We start from the raw sequence: 16514 nt of genomic DNA, 5'->3' as shown, positions 1-16514 counted from the left end.
ACATGGACAAAGAAAGGAATCCACCTCGACGACAAATTAGAGCGGCATTTTATTCAAAGAAGGTTGTCAGAGATCCCCACCAAAACACATATTCACGGATGCAGCCAAGAGAGGACCTGTGTGTGGAATAGCCTATACGAACCTCAAAGAAGACGAATGCTCCATGCACACCAGCTGTACCACTCCGGAAGAAGCTGAAATGCTAGCCATAGCACTCGCAATTGGGCAAACGACGACCCCCCCCCCACACTTACAAATATTTACACGGACTCCAAGAAGGCATGTCACCTACTTGCAAGCGCAATCACCTTTCCATCTGCACTGCAACTTTTAGCCACAGGAAGAGGACAGGCCAGAATTCACTGGGTACCTGGGCACATGGGATTAGCTGGGAACGAACGAGCCAATCAACTCGCCCGTGAAGCACTCATCCGGGCTCCCGCTGACCATGTATGTACCCTGAAATCTCACCCCCAACGTCGTATCAAAATGAGACAGTACCTCCACGAGAGGATGGAGTATCCACCCCCCCATCCTTTGTTGGACAGAGAAGAACAAACACTACTCAGACAAGCACAAACAAACACACTACAAACTCCGGCATGGTTACACCGCCTAAGGCATGGCACCCACCGCCCCAGTGCAGCCACTGCAACGCCACACTTAACCAAGAACATATATTGTGGGAATGCACTAACACCTCAGCACTCAGAACACATCACACTAAGGAGTGGCTGGCTACCGCCTGCAATCACCAAGATCAACGGGACCTGGTGGCCTTCATCCGAAGTGCTACCAGCAGCTGCCTGGACGGAGGCGGCTGACGGATGCCACCCCAACCAGTGCGATAATAGACAAAAATAAAGTTTTCTCTCTCTCTCTCTCGCCCGGGCCGAGGGTCAAGTCCATGTCAGCGTTCACCTTGGCGACAGGGAGGCAACCCTGCCCCTGTACTTAACCAAGGGGTCGTCACCGACGTTGCAGGGCCGAAACTAGAATCAGGCGTTGGGCGTCCGCTTGCCGGAGCACCAGGAAACAGTACGGGTGGTGGAAGACGTACCAGGCCTCCTGACCAAGTTGAAGACCCTGTTACAGCCCCGGGTGAGCACATTCACAGGCACGGCAGCGAGAATTCCTGTCTGGAGATTTTTCAAGCCGCGCCCACGGCTTTCACCCTGAAGAATAAGATCACCCAGGATATGCAACGGTTGCAGCGAGACGACATCCTGGTGCCCGTCAAGTCATTAGAGTGGGCCGCTTCCATCGTGCCAGTCCTCAAGCAAGACGGCAGTGTTAGGATCTGCGGGCAGCTCACGGTCACCATCAACCCCGTCGCTACGGTCGAGAAGTACCTGCTGCCCCGTATTGAAGATCTCTGGTTGGCGTTGTCCGGGGAACAAAAGTTCACAAAACTCGACCTCAGCACTGGTGCTCCCGGAGTCGCCCCGGACGTATGTCACCATATCGACAACGCTGCCACTCTTCCAGTACACGCGCACACCTTCGGCGTGGCCTCAGCACCTGCCATTTTCCAGAGGGAGATTGACAACCTATTCCGGCGCATGAGGCACGTGGCGGTGTACTTGGACGACATCCTGGTGACACCCACACACGACGAGGACCACCTGCAGAACCTTCACAGCGTACTGGCACGATTGCAGGATGCCGGGCTGAAGCTCAAGCTGGATAAATGCACTTTCTTGGCCCACAGTGGTGACTACCTGGGCCACGTCATCCCCCGGGCAAGCCTGGCCCCGGCATCCCGCAAAGTTGAGGCTGTGCTCAAGGCGCCGCACACTTGAAATTTTCACAAGTAAAGATTTCCCGCTAATAGCATCGAAATGACGTCACTTTTTGACCAGTTCTTCCGTCACATCCGGTTTAGTTTTTGTTCCGTCGGAAGTGTTCCCTCGTCTCAGAGATGGCGCTAAGCCGCATGAGCAGCTTAGGGGCCACCATTTTCTGAGCGTATGGGCTTCTATGCAAGCTTCGCTACCAGTTGCATTTAGCTTGTCGGGGCTTTCCCATTTCCCCTCCATGGCGTATGGCGTGTACACGCCGCTGCAGACGGCCGCGTTGGAAGACTTTGATAGACATACGCTTGTGAGCCTCATTCTGGACACAAAATTTACTTGAAGGCCACAAGGTCGACGTCGCTTTCCTACAGGAAACTGAAATCGCAACTTAAACCGACGCAAAAAACTTCGTTCAGTTTTTCGGCAACAAATACTGGTGCTTTTGCACAGTATCGGGTGTCCGAGCGGGGTGATCGGCCATCCCCATAAAGAAGCCGGAGCTTGTCGAAATTGTCGACTGCGATTTGGCGAGAGACGGCCGCTTTTGTATGGTCGACGTGATCGTGGGGAGGGAGCTCAGCCGTTTCTTGAGCACTTACGCCCCTAATGATTCCCCCAGGCGTGCCGAGTTGTTTGATGTACTCCGCTCTTTTCTGCCAGTCAACGAGCCCACTCCTCCTTTCGCACAGATCACTCATGAGCACCTTAAGGCCCTCAAGGCAGAGATTCAGGAGGACATCAACAAAGCCCTACAGTCCCCCGAGAACCACGTAGCCTTGTATACCAATCAAATCCAGAGCACAATCATATCCCTGCATGACGAGATGCTGAAATGGATGCAGGTAGTCACACCTAACTTTGCTCTACCACAGCTCCCACCCTCGCTAGCACCCAACAATGACAACTCCGGTCCTTCAGCCGTCCGTGGTGTGGCAGTGGAATTACTGTGGCTACAAACGCAAGCGGGGCAATCTACAGACCCACATCAACACAGTGTCAACTCCCCCATTAGGAATAGCGCTTCAAGAAACCAAACCGCCAGCTTCACTTAAAGATTATTCCGCCCACTGCCCCCCAGACTTTCCGCAAATAGCTACGCTTGTTCACAGGAACGTGCCGGCCAAGCACCATACGTTTCAATCCCCTATCCCGCAGATACGTGCCACCCTCTACATACATAAGGCAAAAACCTCCACCATACACGTGCTGAATGTCTACAGACAGCCTAACTCGAAACACTACTCTTTCAAATACATTCTTGAGCAAACGCTCTTAGTCACGAAGAACGATCCACTGCTCGTGGTGGGTGATTTTAACGCCCCACACACTGAGTGAGGCTATCATAGGACGGAGCAGAAGGGACGCCTCCTCGAAGCCCTAGCCCAGGCACACCACCTCACTCTTCTCACAGACCCTTCCAACCCGACGAGACTGGGAAATAGTGTACAAAGAGACACCTGCCCGGATCTCGTCTTTCCCAATCACCCCCTATTGGGAAGCGCATGCACCAGCCCCTACGCGTTGGGTAGTGACCACTTCATAGTGGAAACGACGCTGACTATCAGCATCACCTACGCTCGCACAGCGACAATCCTTCGAAGCTCTTGGACTGGGACCGATTTATAGCGTAGTCCACAAGTCTGCCTCCAGCGGCCACGGAGCAGGACAACGATAAATGGACCACCCAACTACTACAGGTGCAGAAAAATGCAGCTACCACCCTTGAGCCCCCACCACCGACCCAGTATGTAGACCAACACCTAGTACATTTGTGGGAAGCACACAGTAGTGTGGAGGCTCGTTGGCGCAAGCACAAGCACCGGCGAGCACTCATGAACAAACTAAACAACATTCATAAAGAAATAGAGTCGTATGCGGCTAGCCTTGCAAGAAATCACTGGATTGACACCTGCGATGGGCATAGGGTCAATTGACGACCTGGAAGGCCTGGCGCATACTAAAGACACTCCTTATCCCAACCAACACAAAGACACAAACTGCCAATAACACAACTAAACTGATCACTGATTGGGGCCTACCAAAGCACGAGATATGTGGGAACCTAAGGGCAATGCACATCCCCCCTCCCTCCCACAAGGCGAGTCCGCCCCACCCTATACGGGAATACCCAATGGCACCCTAGATGCACCCATAACCATGCAGGAATTGGAGCAAGGCATGCGAAACCTAAAGCGCAACACTGCGCCAGATTTGGATGGCGTCACCAATTCCATCCTCAGACAGCTTAACGATGAAGGTGAAGAGTCTTTTGGCCTATATGAACGGCCAATGGCTCAACCACACGCTCCCCCAGCAATAGAAGTACTCGGTCATTATGCTTATCCCCAAGCCGGGGAAGGAACTCTCCTTTCAAAACCTGCGCCCAATTTCGTTGACGTCATGCATGGGTAAGCATTTGGAGCACATACTGCAAGATAGAGTCAACGGATACCTAGAACAACACCAGCTGTACCCCCTAATATGCTAGGCTTCCGACCCAACCTTTCAACGCAGGATGCTCTCTTGCAATACCATCAGGACCTACATCTACACCCACCAAAGATAGACAACACCACACTTCTATCATTGGATAAAAAAGAGCTTTTGACAGGGTTTTCAACCAAGGAATTCTACAAGCTATCTGTGACTTAAACCTCGGACTCAGCTTTTATCAGTACACTTACCACTTCCTATGCGGTCGCACGGCCACGATTGGGCTGGAATCGATGCGCGCCGAACCCTTCTCCATGCCGAACAGAGGGACACCACAAGGAGCCGTGCTCTCTCCAATGCTTTTTAACATCACCCTAATCCCTCTGGCAAGAGCCCTCCTCACCATTCCATCCCTGCGCAGCACGCTGTGCAGAGATGATATCGCTCTCTGTGTCACACGGGGATCAGATGGCCACATTGAACACGCTTTGCAAAGGGGGCTGGACACCGTGCTAAGAGACATACAACCGCTGGCACTAACCTGGTCTCCTACCAAATCGGCAATGGTCATCGTCACCCCACCCGGAAAGAACACCTAACCTACCCCCCCCCCCTATAAATCTCAGAGTCAATGGGCATGACATCCCAGTGTTCAGCAGCTCAAGATCCTGGGTCTGACACTCACACACAACCGCTCACATATACCAACACTCCAGTACGTGCGTAGATATGTTGCACAGATCACACATCTCATATGTAGGGTTTCCACCAGAAACAGAGGGCTGTTGGAACAGGATTGCCTGCACCTGGTCCACAGCGTTCTCCTTAATAGAATACTCTACCAATTACCGTACCTTCTCCTCACCCCTCTCTACCACTCGGAAATTGGATGCCTCGCTGAGGAAAGCGTATCGACATGCCTTGCTCCTCCCCCCACACACCCCGAACGACAGGCTAGAGCAGCTAGGTCTCCACAACACCATTTCCGAGCTAATTGAGGCTAACAATACGTCCCAACAAACTTGGCTGGCAGCTTGTCCCACAGGGGAGTTTGTAGTACACTCCGTAGGAATCAAAACAAACCACCACACAGACAAAATCCATCCTGATCCCACGCGAAATCAGATTATACTTGCGAATCAAACCTCTCCCACGACATATGCACCCAACGTTTCACGCGGGACGTCCCCTGCCTAGGGCGAAGGCACATGCCCGAATGCACCCCCCAGCCACACACACACTATACAGATACCTGCCCCTACCATGGCAACAAGGCGCATGTAATTTCGGTTGTAGGCACCGCGACGCCCGTCGAATCCACCATTCCAACCGACCACACTATGACGGTGCAGGAGGCAGCTATTGCCCTGGCTATTTCACATCACCCGACCCCAGCCTACGTACCGTCTGATTCGCAGTCAGCTTTAAGACACTTTCTTCGGGGTGCAATATCCCCGGTTGCACTTGAGGTCCTCACAACTAAACCCACCACCGATTCCGTGACTCTGTTGTGGACCCCGGCCCACACGGGAGTAGGCTCGAATGAGGCGGTGAACGCACGTGCTCGCGAGCTTTCTCACCGGGCCGCCGTTTCTTTTCTGGGTACACACGGTACCCCTCAGGAGAGACCACAAGCCCTCCTGACATTCAGAGACATTTCCCTCCACTTCCGCCTCCTCCGCTGGACGTACCCTCACCCTCACCCCAACTTCTCACCGGCAGCCGGTCTCGTATTGCGACAGCCTCAAACGCGCACCTTTCCTTATCGCATCATGCTAACCCACACCCATCCCCACCGCACCTCCCCTACCTGTCCTGCTTGCGGGGCGCTCGACACCCGCTATCCTGCGCTATGTGAGTGTCCGAAGGACTCCTTCCCCCCCTGTCTCCTCCCCCCATTTCTGGGAGCAGTGGTCGCACCGCTCGGACTTGGCCAGTCAAGAGCTGGTCACGGCGCGAGCCCTGGCGGTCGCGGACGCCCTCTGGGCCTCCCCCACTCCACTTGTCTGAACCTGAGGTTGAAATAAAGTTTGCTCTCTCTCTCTCTCTCTCCTGCGCCTACACGAGCTAAAAAAACGTGTTGTTCATCTGAGCTCGATTGAGGAAAATGGTGTTGCAAAAAGTGAAGCCCGCGCTTTTCTTATAGCTCCAGCCACGAGCAAACACGGTCCCACCCAACTACCGTGGCTCGTGTGCAGAGATAGGCATGTACGATAGCATTTATTAAGTTAACTAAAGGCGATCAGTCTACATAACTTGCATTAACAGCCACAGGGGGCCCTTCTTCAAGAGCGGCGTGTGAGGAAGAAGCGGTATCACTGCGACGGCCTTTCAAATACAGCAGAATACCAAAGTCAGCCAGCCGTATGTATTCAGAGACGGGCTTCACAAGCTCTATTTTGCACCATAGCGCCATCTGTCGAGATGTAGTGGATGTAAAACGCCGGTTTAATGTTCTGGGACTCGCTGGTCCGAATCTTCTCTTCCCAAGGATGTTCAGTTTTTATCTGCCTTTAATGCTTTTCAGAAGTCAAAACGCATATTTCAGCAGAAGAAACGTCCCCCCCCCCCACCGCCCACCCCCCGTCACGCAGTATCGGGATTCCACTTCCGACCACCGCAGTGAGCGGACGTGCGATCATGTGCTCCCTGAGAGCGGATTCAGCAGCCCGTCAGGCCTGCGGTAACAGGAATGCTGCTATTGAAGACCAGGAATACCAAGTATCGCTGCCAAGTCTACCATCAGGACGCTTGGTGAATAACACTTTTTTCGTACGCAGACCTCAGGGCTCGACCATATCGACTAGAAGGTTTCCGGGACACATTGGCTCATCTGAATCTGCTCTAAGACGTGCTCGCGCTGGGGGCGTATCAGATGAATCACGTTTGGGCGATAACGTTTAACAGCGCAGACGCAACAAAGAAGATGATTCAGGCCACTCAAGTGAGTGTGAAAGGGCACCGGTGCGTTGTTATTGACCCCAGCAACCAGGAAACTCGGCTAAAACTTCACTGGTGGTTGCATAACGTGCCAGATGACGACGTGCGCGCAGCCCTTGCCGCCTACGGCAAGGTCGTCAGCGTGACGACGGAGCGCTGGCGGATTCACGGGGTCGTCGACAAAGGATCGACGACTCGCTGGGTGACGCTCCAGCTCAAGCCAGGTGTGCAGATTGACGACCTTCCGCATCAGCTTCGAGTCGCCGGCCACCACGCTCTGCTCGTGGCGCCCCGACGGGCACCCATGTGCTCGCGGTGCCACAGTACTGGACACGTAAGGCGTGAGTGCCGCGTACCTCGCTGCAGTATTTGCCGCCGTTTCGGCCACGACGCGACCAGCTGCGTTAAGACGTACGCGTAGGTGGCAGGGCCGTTGAAGAACGAGGGCGACTCCGAGCTTGTCATGGACGAGGCGGAGGTGGAAGCCGCTGCAGGAGGTGGAGCGAGAACACCGCCCCCTTACCACCGCTTTCCCAGGACGACCCCGTAACGCCAACTGCAACGAAGGAACCGCCCGTGCAAGAAGCTCTTGTTGAGGGCGCTGCGGAAGCTGCAGAAATTGAAGACAACCGCATGGAAGAGAAGGGTAGTACGTCGAAAAGGAGCGAGCCAGGTGAGACAAACAACGAAGAAAAGTACGCGTCAGGAGCAGCGTCTAAACGACAGCGCAGAGAGAACACCAGCCGCGACAAGCCTCGAACCGTCTCATCCGCGGCAACGGCAAGGGAGCCGCCCGTCAGACGATCGTCCTTCAAGCCCAAGCCCAACGTGACAACGGAACGTAAAGCGGCAGCAACGCCCCCTCCCTAGAGGCAGCATCGACATGTGTTGTGTGCAGAGACGCTGTACCGAACCTGAAACTACCTCGACGGCGTAGGTGTTGATGGTGAAGCGCCTGAACATAACTTCCAACGGTACGGTGAGCTCACCCATATTGCAAATGTATGGAGTACGGCAGCACAAAAAAAATTGTTTTGTTGCCCCGAGCTTTTCTAAATGGCCGATAAAAGTAACGATGCAGCCCTGTGCGTGGCTACGCTAAATGTTCGCGGATTACCGGCCAGGCGCAAGCAGTACCAGCTCAGCCAAATTTTTTGAGGACGGGTTAGACATTGTCGCAGTTCAGGAGACAAAAGTTGAGAGCCAAGACGGCACTGATAGGATGGTCCAGCCGTTCACAGGCCGATACTACGTGTGTCTGAGTTACGCTATAGGTACGTCTGCGGGTTGCGCAGGTTTTCGGAGGGACAGCCTGGGTATTGTAGTAGAGAATGTTACAATAAGTGATGTGGGCCGGTATGTCGTCGTTGATTTCTCGTACAATGGATTCCTTTGGCGGGTTATTTGTGCTTATGCTCCTAACCAGGAAAGCGATCGGAGTGTTTTTTTTTTCAATCGATAGAATCATTTTTGCCATCTGACGGACGCCTACTATTTCTAGGCAATTTTAACTCCTTCTGCTATATGTAAGATCGCTCTAACAACGCCGCTGTGTACGATAAGAGTGCGAAGTTATTATGTGCAATGACGGGTACCCATTGTTTAGATGATGTGGGACTGGCGTGTAGAAGCGGAAGCACCCCCCGGTACGCGCGTTTTCAACGCGAGTGTCAGGCCCGACTTGATCGGGCGTATGTTTCATTCGAATGTATGTAGTTCCTTTGTAGTTCGTATGTTGTTCCTTTGCTCAGCGGATACGATGTAAGGCACGTGTCATTTAGTGACCATAGCTTAGTTGTGTTCACGGTATGGGTCAAGCAAAAAACATCAAAATTCAACTGGGAAGTGTGGAAGTTCGATGCAAAGCTACTTCAGGATCAGAATTCGTAGAGTGTTGAAAGAGAAGTTGAGAAGCTATCCTCACCGCAACCGACCTCTTTCAACGTGAAGTGGGAAGAATTGAAGAACAGCATAAAGCTCATGGCAATAGAAAGAGCGAGCACACTGCGCTATGACGAAAGTGAAAAAGAAAATATTAAAAGCACAACTTGCCTACTTCACAGAGATACAAAGCTCTCAACCTGGCACTTTCCTAAAAGAAATAAAAGGCGCAAAAAACCAATTGGGGAGTCATTGACTAGGAAAGATATCGCGCGGCAATGATTCGTGCTCGAAGCGAAAAATTGTGGGCGGGAGAAGCACCAAACAAAAGGGCGCTATGTGATGAATAAATATATGCAACAAAAAATGAGATTGAACGCATACAGTATAAGAACCAAATAACAGAGGACAAAGAGAGAGTTGAAGCAGCATTTGCTGAGTACTATAGTGAACTGTTAGGAAAGAAAAGTCGAACCGAACCATGGTTCATGAATGATTTTCTAATGCGCATGTCCAAGTTAGACGACGAGGTTAAACAGTGCTTGGAGCAGGCCATCAGTTTGGAAGAGATGACGCCATCGACGCCCTCCCCGCTGGAAAATCACCTGGGCCTGACGGTTTGGGGAAGGGATTTTACAAGGCCTTTAAGCGCGTCGTAGCTCAAATTTTGCATGTCGGTATTGGCGAGTCGTATGTAGTAAAGCGCGTGCCTCGATCATTCACTAGAGCTAATATGGTATTAATCCCGAAAACGGACGATCCGGAAAAATTGACATCGGTGGGGTCTTACAGCCCTATAAGCCTCACGAACGTTGATTACAAAATCTACATGCTGGGAAAAAGAATGCAAGCCGTAATAACACAAGTCGTCGGGCCTCATCAGACATGCGGTATCAAGGGACGCACGATTGCGACATGTCGCGCGAAGTGTGCTAGAATGCTGTGACGCTTTTCAGAGTCGCGTAGCTATGATGCAGATCGATTTAGCGAAGGCGTTCGACCCGGTTACGCACAAAATAATATTGGGTGTCTCGGAGCATGTGAATGTCGGGAACGTTATTTTGGAGGGGTTAAAATGGTGTACAGCGAATGCACAACACTCATTGTTATAAACAGGTCTCTAACTGGAAGCATACCTGTTTGATCGTCTGTAAGGCAAGGTTGTCCATTAAGCCTGTTATTGTTTGCAATATATCTAGAACCTTTCTTTTGAGTGTCATAAATGATGACAGTATAAGGGGTTTTAATGTGCACACCACAAAGGTTAAAAATCTTGCATATGTAGACGACATAGCGGTGTTTTGTACGGACAGCGAAAGTGTATTGCAGGTTGAAAACACCGCCAGACATTACTGCAACCAGACTGGGAGTGAAATAAACTGGGGAAAGAGCTTTGTGTTCTGGCATGGAACCTGGCAGAACCCTCCCGAGTATTTTGCAAACATGCAATGTTCATCGTTGCCGGGGACATACCTGGGTGTTCCACTAGATTGTTATCAAAAAAGCACAGAGTATTGGGCGGGGGAAACGAAAAAAATAGAGAAGGTGCAGGCATGGCAGGGTCGAGATTTTTCTGTTTTCGCGTGCATTTGCGTGCAATGTGTTTTTAGTTGCCAAGGTCTGGTATATATTGCAAGTGCTCTTTATGTCTCGCGTCACTGTCCAAAAGATACACAGAGTGTTCGCAATGTTCATCTGGGGATCGAGCTGGGAGCGAACCAGCCGAACCAACTTGTTCTTATCTGTGCGGTGTCGAGGGCAAGGCCTCCCCACCTCTTCATTCGGCAACTTGTTTTGTACTTTATTTTATTACGACACCAGAGTGGTTCTTTCTTGAGTACGGTAATTTTTGTGCGTCTTCAAAAGCACCTACCGGAATTTATTGTGTCGGCAACGCAATGCATGGGAAGGTCTGTAAGCGGGTATTTGAGTGAAGTTATCTTGTCCTTCCGATTTTTAAGTGTTCGGTTGTCCAGAGAGTATCTAAGTAAAGTTATGAGGAAAACGTTGTACGGTGATTTAGTGGAAACAATGATGCCTGTTCCTCTTTATCGGGGAAATTATATTGGCACAGCGGGTCAAGACGTGCTGGGGATGGTGAAAAAAAAATGTCAGTAAAACCATCAGTTAAGTCGTTCTTATTAAGCTACACACGGGCACACTAGCAGTCAAAACGTGGCTGCATAAAAAAGGTCTGTTTGTACCAAGGGATACCGATTGTCGTCTTTGCAAAACCCCAGAAACTGCTGAAGATGTGTTTTGTTGGGACGCTGGTTTTCACTGGGATGTGCTGAAAAGAACCCTAAAAAAGAACTGCCCATCAGCCCACATGTTATTCGCTACTTGCCCGTTGGAAATGATGGAGGAATACCGTATGACATGATATTGATGATGATGATGTTTGGATGTTTATGGCGCAAGGTCAACTGGGGCAAAGAGCGCCAAAACAATAGTGATATATGAGGGGTGAAACCTTAAACCCTACGTAAACTCAGCAAAACAAAAGTAAAATCACAAAACGACAATGAGCATGACTGGTGTATAGGGCCAGATTTCATTATGCATTATAGGAAATGAGGTTTAAAAACTTGACTTCTGACAAAAACTCAAACACACGTTTCACGGAAACAATGGCATCATCACCTAGAAAAAACGACGGATGTAGGGGAATATGTTGTCTGTAGAGTTCTCTGAAGTGTTTGTGTCGTGTTGTGTGAAGTGCCTTGCATGTGATTAGTATGTGCACTACGGATAGGGCCTCTCCGCACCTGCTGCACTGGGGTCTAGATGATCCCGTCAGCAGATACGAGTGCGTCGCATGGGTGTGCCCTATCCGCAGCCTACCCAAGGCGACTTCCGTGTGTCTGTTGTGTGAGTCAGTTGTGTATCGTCCCAAGTGTGGCTTTATTACGTGTAGTTTGTTATCTGTCTGTTCATTCCACTGTGCTTGGCATTTCCTACGAAGGTGTTGTCGAATTTGTGGCTTCAGGTCACTCTGTGGTAGCATTGTTATATCTACTGTGTTCCTTAGTGCAGCAACTGCGGCGTTCTGATCCGCAACCTCATTGCCAGCAATCCCAGCATGGCCTGGAACCCAGCACAACACCAGAACAAGTTTTTGGGCATATATAGACATAATAGTGTTGAAAACCATATGGACAATTCTGTTTTTGCATGGCTTGTACGATGCCAATGCGCGCACAACGCTCAAGGAATCTGTATATATGATGGACTTCGAGATTTTGTGTTCAAGAATGTGTTGTGCAACGAGTAATATGCCATATGCTTCAGCTGAGTAAATTGTGGTGTATGTGCTCATGGTTCTGCATGCATCAAAGTTTGGTCCATGAGCAGCGCAAGACACTATGGTTGCAGTTTTTGATGCATCACTATAATACTCTGCATATTGATACTTGTACTGGAGGGACAAGAAGTGCTGCAAAATTGCAGTTTGTGGTACCCTGGTTTTATCTATATTCGTGAAAGACAAGTCACAACACACAGGTTGAAGCTGCCAGGGTGGTAAGACGTCAGTAAAAGAAGATGTGTGAATGTCTAAAAAGGAGATGTCGAAATTTGAAGCTTCCTGTCTCACTCTAAGTGAGAACGGCAAAGGAACAGACGGGCGATTTACAAACAGTGGCGATGTGGATGTATCATTAAGAACACGTTTAAAAGGATGGTCATTCAAAGATGAAATTTTAAAAGCGTACAGAAAGTCCACATACGTTCGTTGGTACTCAAGGCACCACTTATTACATTCAACATATAGACTCTGGGCCGGGCTAGTGCGGAACGCACCCGACGCAAGGCGCAGACCCAAGTGCAGTACTGGATGAAGACTTTTTACGTTGTTTTCGATGCCGACCCATACACGACACTGCCGTAGTCTAATCGAGACCCGACTAACGCGGTAAAGACCCGGAGAAGTAGTTCTTTGTCTGCCCCATAGGATTGGTGGGAGAGGACCTTGAGAATGTTTAGTGTTTTGAGGCATTTATGTTTAAGTGTTTTGACGTGAGGTATGAACGTGAGCTTGTAGTCAAATATGACACCTAAAAACTTGTGCTCCCGTTTAACAGGAATAGGTGCCCGGTTAAGTGTAATCTCAGGGTCCGCGTTAATCCCGCGCTTGCGGGAAAACACAACACAAGTACTTTTGGCCGGGTTTAGTTTAAACCCGTTAAGGTCCGCCCAGCCAGCAAGTTTCTTAACACCGAGCTGTACTTGACGTTCGCATATTGACAGGTTACAGGATTTAAAAGATATTTGCACATCGTCTACATAGATGGAACAGGAAATGGTCGGCGGCAATGCCTTTCGGAGGGAGTTCATCTTAACTATAAACAACGTGCAGCTTAGAACTCCACCTTGCGGCACACCATTTTCCTGCAAATATACATTGGAAAGTGCACTGCCAACCCTCACTCGAAAGGTTCGTTCAGCCAAATAACTACAAAGAGTGTTCAACATGTTGCCGGACACACCAAATGACTTAAGGTCCCTGAGGATGCCATAGCGCCAGGCTGTATCATAAGCTTTTTCAATATCGAAAAATACCGTAAGGCAGAACTGGTTATGGACAAATGCATCTTTTATGTAGGATTCCAGTGCAACAAGTTGATCATTGGTAGATCGCCCCCCCCTTAAGCCTGCCTGGCAGCCCTCGAGAAGACCATTGTACTCCAGAAAGTACACGAGCCTACGGTTTATCATCTTCTCGAGGAGCTTACACAGGCAGCTTGTAAGGGCGATGGGACGATAACTTGCGGGAGAGGAAGGGTCCTTCCCTTCCTTCAGAAAGGCCACAACTATGGCCTCCTTCCAAGACCTTGGAAGCTGCCCCGAAAGCCATATTCTGTTGTAGAGGTGTAGGAGTGTCTCAAGAGTGTCTGCGTGTAGGTGTTGTATCATGGTGTATGTAATGCTGTCTGCCCCTGGAGCTGAAGGCTTACAAGTGGCAAGAGCAACCTTCAGCTAATGAAGTGTGAATTCAGAGTTGTAAGCAGAATTCGACTTGTTCTTGTCTCGTAAGGGCATCTTTTCTGAAGATGTTTTGTGTTGCATGAAAGTATTAGTGTAGTGTGCTGAGCTGGACACGTGTTGGAAGTGTTGTGCGAGTGTGTTAGCCTGGTCTTCCAGTGTGTCCCCTGTTGTACTAACCAGGGGCAGGCTGTGTGTCTGTTGTCCTTTTAGTTTTCGTATACGTGTCCAGACTTTGTGTGTGTCTGTGTACGAATTGATGGAAGTGAGGAAGGTGCGCCAACTCTCCCTTTTCGCCTCACGGCGCACTCGCCTCCCAAAAGCCTTGGCCCGTTTAAAAGAAATGAGGTTATCTGACGTGGGGTACCGGCGAAGGACACCCCACGCCTTGTTCTGGGCCTCTCGCGCCCGCCTGCAGTCCTCGTTCCAGCAGGGCCTCCTTGGGCTGCGGGACCCACTGGAGGCCTGGGGAATGGACTTTTCGGCGGCGTCGAGGATGTGCGCCGTGACGAGTTGGGCGGCTTCCTCCACGTGTAGGTGTTTTATGGATGTGTGGTGTAGTTGAGATGTTTGTGTGAATGTGCTCCAGTTTGCTTGTGATTCATTAAACCTTTTATGGGAAGATGGACTGCTCGGGCCTATACCTCTATACGTTAATGAAGTGGGGAAATGGTCACTACCATATGGGTCCGTGCCCACACCCCACTCAAGACATGGAAAGAGAACTGCGGAACCAATCGCCAAGTCAAGATGAGAGTATGTATTGTGTCCTAAGTTATGGTATGTAGGCTGTTTTTTGTTGAAGAGGCATGCTCCGGAGGATGTAAGAAACTTCTCTATCAGGCGACCTCGGGCATCCGTTCTGGAGGACCAAAGAGAGTTGTGCGCATTAAGGTCGCCTGTTAGTATGTATGGTTCGGGCAGCTGGTCGACCAACGCCTCGAAAACAGAGCTCAGAAGTGCATGATCAGGAGGAATGTAGATGGAGCATACCGTTATCAACCTATTAAATATTATGGTACGGATCGCTACAGCCTCGAGGACAGTGTTTAAAGAGAGAGGGTGGCATGCTAATGATTTCCGGGCGATAATGGCCACACCTCCTGAAGAGTGGGTGCAGCCAACCCTGTCCTTTCTGAATACCATGTACCTATTTAAGAAATTTGTTTGTTTAGAATTGAGGTGGGTTTCCTGCAGACACATGATACTTGGCTGACTGGCATGCAGAATCTCATACACATCGTCAAGATTTTTAAGGAGGCCTCTGCAGTTCCATTGAATGATGTTTTCTGTTCCCATTATTTAAATTTAAGAATGACTGGAGTGTGTGTGTTCGTGTGTGTTCATGTGTCGTCTTTCGGGGCTGTTACTCTCGGATTGGGCTTTTTGGGCCTGTCTGTAGGCTTGGAGGTCGGTGGCCGCTCCTTGCGCTGCGTTGCAGGCAGGAACGGCCCGACATCCATGTCATCGTCGGATGTCCGAGGGGTGCCCGACGGACCGGGCCCCCTGGACTTGGCCCCCCCTCGGGAGCCCTTCGTTTGAGACGCCACCGCCGAGGGAGTCCGGGGTGCCAGAGGTGGCACGGGCGGTGCGGTGGCGGTGGGAGCCGGTGCGGGGCCCGTGGTGTCCATCACCTCGGTACCCTCCAACGCACTGGAGAACGGGGACACAGAGGCGGGAGCGGCACCGGTCCCGACAGGAGTGGTTTGCGCCACAACCGCTGCTGCCTCAGCAAGCGGCGTGGTGCCGGGTTGGGCTGCGTGAGGCAACCCAGCGGGGGGCGGGGGCGGGACCAGGTCAGACTCGCTGAACTGGGTCCCTGTGGACACCAGACGCCGCTCCGCCCCCCGGCGAGCCGCGTCAGCGTACCTCCCCAGAGGGAAAGAGGCGAACCTCTTTCTCGCCTCCGGGAAGGTGATGTTCTCGGTTACCTTGATGTTGATTATCTTTTTTTCGAGTTGGAACATTTCGCACTTGCGGGAGTACGCTGCATGCGGTCCCCCGCAGTTTACACAAGTGAGGGTATCGGATTGGCAGTTGTCACTAGGATGATCATGCGCCGCGCATTTCGCACACGTCGTTCGGCCACGGCAAGAGTTCGTACCGTGCCCGAAACGCTGGCACTTAAAACAGCGCCGCGGGTTCGGGATGTACGGACGTATTGAGCACCGGATAAAACCTGCATATATATGTTGTGGGAGAACTGCGCGGTCAAAGGTCAAGATGATGTGCTTGGTGGGAATCTCCTTGTCGTCTCTACGGATAGTGATGCGTCTCACGGCAGTGACGCCCTGATCCTTCAAGCCGGCAAGGAGATCCGCATCGGTTTCGTTCAGGAGGTCTGTCTCGGATATCACACCCTGCGAGCTGTTGAGGCTCCGATGGGGTGTGACCCGGATGTCAAGATCAGCCAGTCTAGTCTGAGCTAGAAGCTTTGCAGACTGCTGCTTGTCATTTATTTCAATTAAGAGTTCGCCAGAC

The sequence above is a fragment of the Haemaphysalis longicornis genome, unplaced genomic scaffold (assembly GCF_048455015.1).
Source record: "Haemaphysalis longicornis isolate Haplotype H1 unplaced genomic scaffold, Haemaphysalis longicornis Haplotype H1 scaffold_1, whole genome shotgun sequence".
In the NCBI taxonomy this organism is placed as follows: domain Eukaryota; kingdom Metazoa; phylum Arthropoda; class Arachnida; order Ixodida; family Ixodidae; genus Haemaphysalis; species Haemaphysalis longicornis.
This window is presented reverse-complemented; position numbering follows the sequence as displayed.